At 44.9% G+C, this 6367-nt stretch overlaps 2 pseudogenes; one reads left to right on the forward strand and one right to left on the reverse strand.

The window, feature by feature from the left end:
* Window positions 1-3105: 3105 nt before the first annotated feature.
* On the reverse strand, window positions 3106-3475 carry LOC114513356 (annotated as a pseudogene).
* A 942-nt stretch (window positions 3476-4417) lies between these two features.
* On the forward strand, window positions 4418-4803 carry LOC118498740 (annotated as a pseudogene).
* The last annotated feature ends 1564 nt before the right edge of the window (window positions 4804-6367 follow it).

The following is a 6367-nucleotide window of genomic DNA, read 5'->3' on the forward strand; positions in this document are numbered from 1 at the left end:
CACCCTCTAGGCAAAATTTCAGAGGCAGAAGTTTGGTGATAAAGGAAAGGATTCTTTATTCAAAAGCTGCACAATTTTGGAATAACAGCTTTCCACAGGCATTAGTCACTTAAGCCTATCAATTATGGCTAAACTCTGTAACTAGTTATAGCTTTAATCTCTTAAACCTATCAATTAAGGCTAACCTCTTTAATACCTGAGTTCTCCTATCATTCCCCTGTTAGTCTTTAATTATCTTATTTCTATAGGGTTTGTTTACAAACTAAAACAACATAAGATACAAAAGCTACACAGTTTTGGGAGAATGGCAGGCTTCTGCTTCAGAGCTCATCCCCTCTAGGACACCCAAAGAAGAATAACCCTGCCCCCTCTGCCAGGCCACACCAATCCTAGACTGCATGCACCCAGAGTTCCTTCCCGTCCAAAATACCGTCCACTGGGCAGCTGCAGCACCATCATCCAGGCATCCTTGAGGAAGAAGAGAGAGAGCCAGCCAGCCAGAGGGACAGCCCAAGAGCCCTTCTTTTATTTCAAATCTTCCAGCCCATAATTCCACACGCTCTGGAGGCGTTCAACTTCTCAGCCAATCTTTCCTGGGCCGTTTACCATTGCCTGTGACAACTTCCTCCTAGGGCCTCGCCCTACTCCTCTCCAGTGATCTGATCTGATCTCTCTATATCAGAATGAGGGTAGGATTTGCAAAAAAAACTACTACTAATAATAATGAATTTAGAATTTAAAAATATTTGAGAAAAAAATAAAAATTTTTTGACAACCAATGTTCAAGGTACTGGGGATACCATGCTAAACAAACATTCCTGGGGCTGCTGACCTAAGAGAATTTACAATCTATTTTTATGGTTACTGATGATTTAATTCTCTCTTTCCAGACAGGCTGTAAGCTTCTAGAGGGCACAGACCATATCTATGTTTGTTTAGCACTATATTCCCCGCTACCTGTAGTATAATATGCCTTTAATAAATTTTTTCAAATAAGTGATTCAATCAATCAATCAGCATTTTAAGTATTGAGATACAAAGGTGAAGAAACATTGGATCCTGCTCTTAAAGACTCAGAGCCTAATGGAGGCTGATAAACAGATTCATCTATTTCTACAAATTGCAGTAAGTGCTGTTACAGTACTATACAGGTGCTAAAGAGAAACTGGCTGTTTCTCCAGGGGATGGGGTCTGAGAAAGTTTCAGGGAGGGTGTAGTGTTTGAGTTTGGCTGTTGAGGATAGATTGCAGGACAGAGGTTTATGGCTATTACAGGCAGATTAATGGCCCCTGAAGATGTCCAAATCCTAATCCATGAAACCTGTGAATATGTTACTTTGCCTGGCAAAAGGGACTTCGCAGATGTGATTAAGTTAAGAATATTGAGATGGGAAAATTTTCCTGCTTTATATGAATTGGCCCAGCGAGATCACAAGAGTCCTCAGAAGAGGAAAGCATGACTGTCAGGCAGGGACATTTGAAGATGCTACGCTGCTGCCTTTGAAGACAGTGGAAGAGGCCCAGGAATGCAGACAGGGAAGGAAACAGATTCTGCCCTAGAGCCTCCAGAAGGAACCCAGCTCTGCTAACATCTTGGTTTTAGCCCTTTAAAATCCATTTCAGATTTCTGACCTCTGGAACTAGAAGATAATAACTGTGTTGTTTTAGGCCACTGAGTTTGTGATATTTACAGCAACCGTAGGAAACTAATACAGCAGCCCACGACTTGAGACCTTCCTACAGGCCCTCATACTATAAGGTTTCCTTAAACGCACTTGAGGAATGAATAGTCCAAAACACTATAATTGTTTGTAATTAGGTTCCCTTTTGTCCTACCCCACCCATCCTGACACATACATGCATTCATTCATTCTGTGCCAGGCACTGTCCTAAACACTGTCTCTCATAAAAAGAGAGACGGGGGCCCTACCCTCAAGGAACTTACATTTTAAGGAGAGTAGACAGCCAACAGACAACTCAAGAAATAACTTTAACAGGAAGTGTCACAATGAAGACAAAACAAGGTACTAGGGAAATGATCGCTGAGGTGGTGGGGAGAGCTATGGTAGGCTGAAGGGCTGGGGGCGGTTCTCTGAGGTGACATTGCCCCAAGCCTTGAATGATAACAAGAAGCCAGTTGTGTGTTGATCTGAGGGAAGAGCATTCGTGACTGAGCGACCAGCAAGGGCCAGGCCCTGTGGAAGGAATGGGCCCAGAATGTCTGAGGAACAAACAGAAGGTCCATGTGGCTGGAGCAGAGGATAATGGGTGGGAGGTCAGGGGAAAAGGAGAAGCCAGGTTGCTCAGAGGCTTGTGTCCACAGTAAGAAGTTGGGGTTTAATTTTAATTGCAGGAAGCCATTGGAAGGATTTCAGTGGGAGAGTAATAGCATTGGATTTATTTTTTTTAATAATCCAGGCCCTGGCTAGTGTAACTCAGTGGATTGAGTGTGGGCCTGTGAAGCAAAGGGTCACCGGTTGGATTCCCAGTCAGGGCACATGCCTGGGTTTCAGGCCGGGTCCCCAGTAGGGGGCAAGAGGGAGGCAACCACGCATTGATGTTTCTCTCCCTCTCTTTCTCCCTCCTTTCCCTTATCTCTAAAAATAAATAAATAAAAGATGTAGAAATAATAATAATAATAATCCAGTTTGTTGCTGTACGGTGAGGGAACTGTTGAGGGGAGGCTAGAGGACCAGTTACGAGATCATTACTGTGCTCCACATGAGTGGCTTGGGCCAGTGTCATAACACTGAAGAATAAAACTTCCTTACACCTGTCCTCCACTGTTGCCAGTTTCTTGGAGCTCCTTCTAGGAGTATTCCGTGTACAAACATAGCAAATGCATTTTTATACGTTTATTCACTTTTTATTTTTATTTTTTAAATATTTTATGTATTTATTTTTAGAGGGAGAGGAAAGGAGAAAGAGAGGGAGAGAAACATCCATGCGAGAGAAAAACATCAATCAGTTGCCTCTGGACGCACCCCAACTGGGGCCGAAACCGTGACCTAGGCATGCGCCCTGACCGGGATCAAACCAATGACCTTTTGTTTTGTGGGATGACATCTCACCAACTGGACCACCAGTCAACAAATGCATTTTTTTAAAGTGGCCTCACATTTATTAATGAACCAACATACTACTAAAGGAAAAATGTCAAGAAAAAAAAATAATCCAATTTCCAATAAAATGCCAAACTGTCCCCACAGCGGTGGTCTTTTCTGTGACTTCAAGAGGCAGACAACACGAATAGAGCGTAAATATGAGACATCTCTGATGTGCCCTTCCTTAGAGACCCAGTTTGGTTCTTCTCCAATGTCTCCTCTTGGAGTTGTACCTGATTTTATTACCAGTTTTCATCCGAATCCATTGGGGAATGGGCCGATTCTGCTTTTATTTCTTGGCCAGGAACCTCTTGATCCTGAAAGTCTTGTGAGAAGACATGGCGAAGAAGAACAAACCTCACGGACCACAGTGGCGGAGAAAGAGGGAAGAGGAAGCCAACAAATGCATTTTTAAAAATATTTTTTATTTATTGATTTTGAGAGAGAGAGTTAGAGAGAGAGAAACATTGATTTGTTGTTCCATTTATTTATGCATTCATTGGTTGCTTCTTGTATTATGCCCTGACCAGAGATCGGACCTGCAACCTTGATGAGTTGGGACGATGCTCTAACCAACTAAGCTACCCACCCAGGGCAGCAAATGATTTATAATTATTTAAAAATAGAATTTAGAAAGGTTAGCAGGTATGTATCCTGCTTACAGAGAGGGTGTGTCATGTTTATACAGATATGATTGATCATCTTTCCTAGATAAAATTATCCCTGGGGTAGATAGGGGCAATTTACTACTTCAGCCCTGATCCTATGCTGATTAAACAGCCCCAAAGTATATTACTTTTATACTTTGGGACTGTCTGAAGGAAGCCACTGGTGTTACTTCTTTTACTGGGGATGGGTGCCCTTAGAAATAAGGAGATTGGCACCTTGGCTTAGAAGGCAGCTGGGCAAAGGATAAAGAAGACAAATTTTAGAATTAGGTCCAATCTGGGTTTTGCAACTTGGGTGTATTTAAAGAGACAGAAATGGGCCCTGTCTTGTGTGGTTCCATGGATTGAGCGCCAGCCTGAGAACCAAAAGATCAACAGTTTGAGTTCCACAGCGCACATGTCCGGGTTGTGGGCCAGGTCCCCAGTTAGGGGTATTAGAGAGGCAACTGATCGATGTTTCTCTCCCTCTCTTTCTCCCACCCTCCCCTCCCTTCAAAAAAATAAATAAAATCTTTAAAGATACAAAAATGGGGCCCTTTCCCCAGCTGCTACTAAGGTGCTCAGTAGCTGCGTTGGGAGGAGGCCCTCACTTCATCCAGGGATTAGCCCTTCTCCAGGCAGCTCTGGCCCAGCTCTTACCCACACCATGCGCTCCCTGTCTCAGGAGCTGGCCTGCACCTACTCAGCCCTTACCCTTCATGACAACAAAGTGTCGGTGATGGAGGGCATCAATGTCCTCATTTAAAGCAGCTGGTGTAAATGTTGAACCTTTCTGGCCAGGCTTCTTTGCAAAGGCTCTGGCTAATGTCAGCATTGGGACCCTCGTCTGCAATGGAGGGGCTGGAGAACCTGCCCCAAGCAGCTAGTGCTGCACCAACAGGAGGCCCTGCTCCCTCCACCACTGCTGCCCCAGGTGAGGAGAAGAAAGTGGAAGCAAAGAATATAGAATCTGAGGAGTCTGATGATGACATGCATTTTGGCCTTTTTCACTAAACGTCTTTGTAGCACACACAATAAAAAGCTGAACTCTGAAAAAAAATTTTTTAAAGACATAGAAATAGGGAAGCAGGAGTGACCATAAAACCATGACTTTTGTACAGAAGGCAGAGAACATTGGGACTGTGCTAGAGTTGGGAAGTAAAGGCACTGAGGCTGCCCTGGCTGGTGTGGCTCAGTTAGTCGGGCATCATCCTGCAAATGGTCCTGGGTTAGATTTCCAGTCAGGGCTCATGCCTGGGTTACAGGTTTGGTCCCCAGTCAGGGAACATGCAAGAGGCAACTGGTTGATGTTTTTCTCACATTAATGTTTCTTTCCCTTTCTTTCTTCCTCCCTTCCTCTCTCTCTAGAATCAGTAAAAGAAAAAAAAAGAAATTAAGGGCACGGGGGCAGGTGGCACCAAGCCTGCATGTCATGCCAATGGAACAGCAGGGCAGGGAAGGAAAGTCCTTGGAGGACCTTGGCAGCAAAAATCTAAGCTCCTGTGTTCAGTGGACATTCTGGATAAATGACATAGGGGTCCTCAACTTTTTTTCTCTCACTTTTTTTTTGAAAAACATTTATTTCTGTAAACTGTTATTTTTTAGATTTTATTTCTTTATTTTTAGAGAGAAGGGAAAGAGAAAGAGGGAGAGAAACATCAATGTATGGTTGTCTCTCATGTGCCCCCTATTGGGGACCTACCTGGCCTGCAGCCCAGGGATGTGCCCTGACTGGGAATCGAACTGTCAGCCCTTTGGTTTGCAGGCCCATGCTCGATCCACTGAGTTTATACCAACCGGGGCTCTCTGTAAACTGTTTGAGTTCAGATGTTCTTCACAATCCCAATATGGCACCAATTTCTTCCCCCAAATGAAATGAGCAAGGAAAATGAAAAAGAGAACATAAAATATGCTCATGAAGAACCAAGCCAATCTTATCTTTCTTTGAAAAAAAAAAATCCTTCAAATGTGTGGTGCAGATGTAGGATTAAAACCACAGGTGTTTTGGTCTCCCCAAGGCCAGGCGGCGCTGCACACACAGCTAAGGTGGCAGAGAGGCCCTCTGGCCCTCGCTGTCCCTGCTGTTGGCAGACGACCTTCCCGAAAGTAAGGAATTCGTTCCCAGTTCTACCTACATTCCTGTTCCACACCTGGGCCCCTTTCCCTAATAATGTGCTCTAAAGTTAACCCTGAAAGACTCCTGTCAAATCTGCACTCAGACCTTTGCCCCCACTCCATGCCATAGTGGGACTTCAATCAAAAAAGTGGGGAAGCGAGTGCCAGGCAAATTTTATCTGCACTTACATTTGAGTCAGGCCTACACTTCCTACCTCCGAGCACCATCTCTGCAGCTTAGGCAACTTTGAATGAGGTGGGTGAGGGACCCTGGAGCACATTCTAGGAGGTCTGGGCCTGACACCTGCGGTGAACACGTGTGCTTAAGGAGGCCAACGTCGAGGGCGTGGCTCCAGGCACAGCTGCCCCCTCAGCTCTAGGCGGGCGGCCCTGCTGAGGAAAACCAAGACCGCAGCACTGGCTTGGGCTTCAGAGCAACATGAGGTCGTGGCAGAGGAGGCCAGGCAGGCTAGGAGAAATGCCAGGAAAAGGGATCACCACT

Source organism: Phyllostomus discolor, chromosome 2 (assembly GCF_004126475.2).
Source record: "Phyllostomus discolor isolate MPI-MPIP mPhyDis1 chromosome 2, mPhyDis1.pri.v3, whole genome shotgun sequence".
Classification (NCBI taxonomy): Eukaryota; Metazoa; Chordata; class Mammalia; order Chiroptera; family Phyllostomidae; genus Phyllostomus; species Phyllostomus discolor.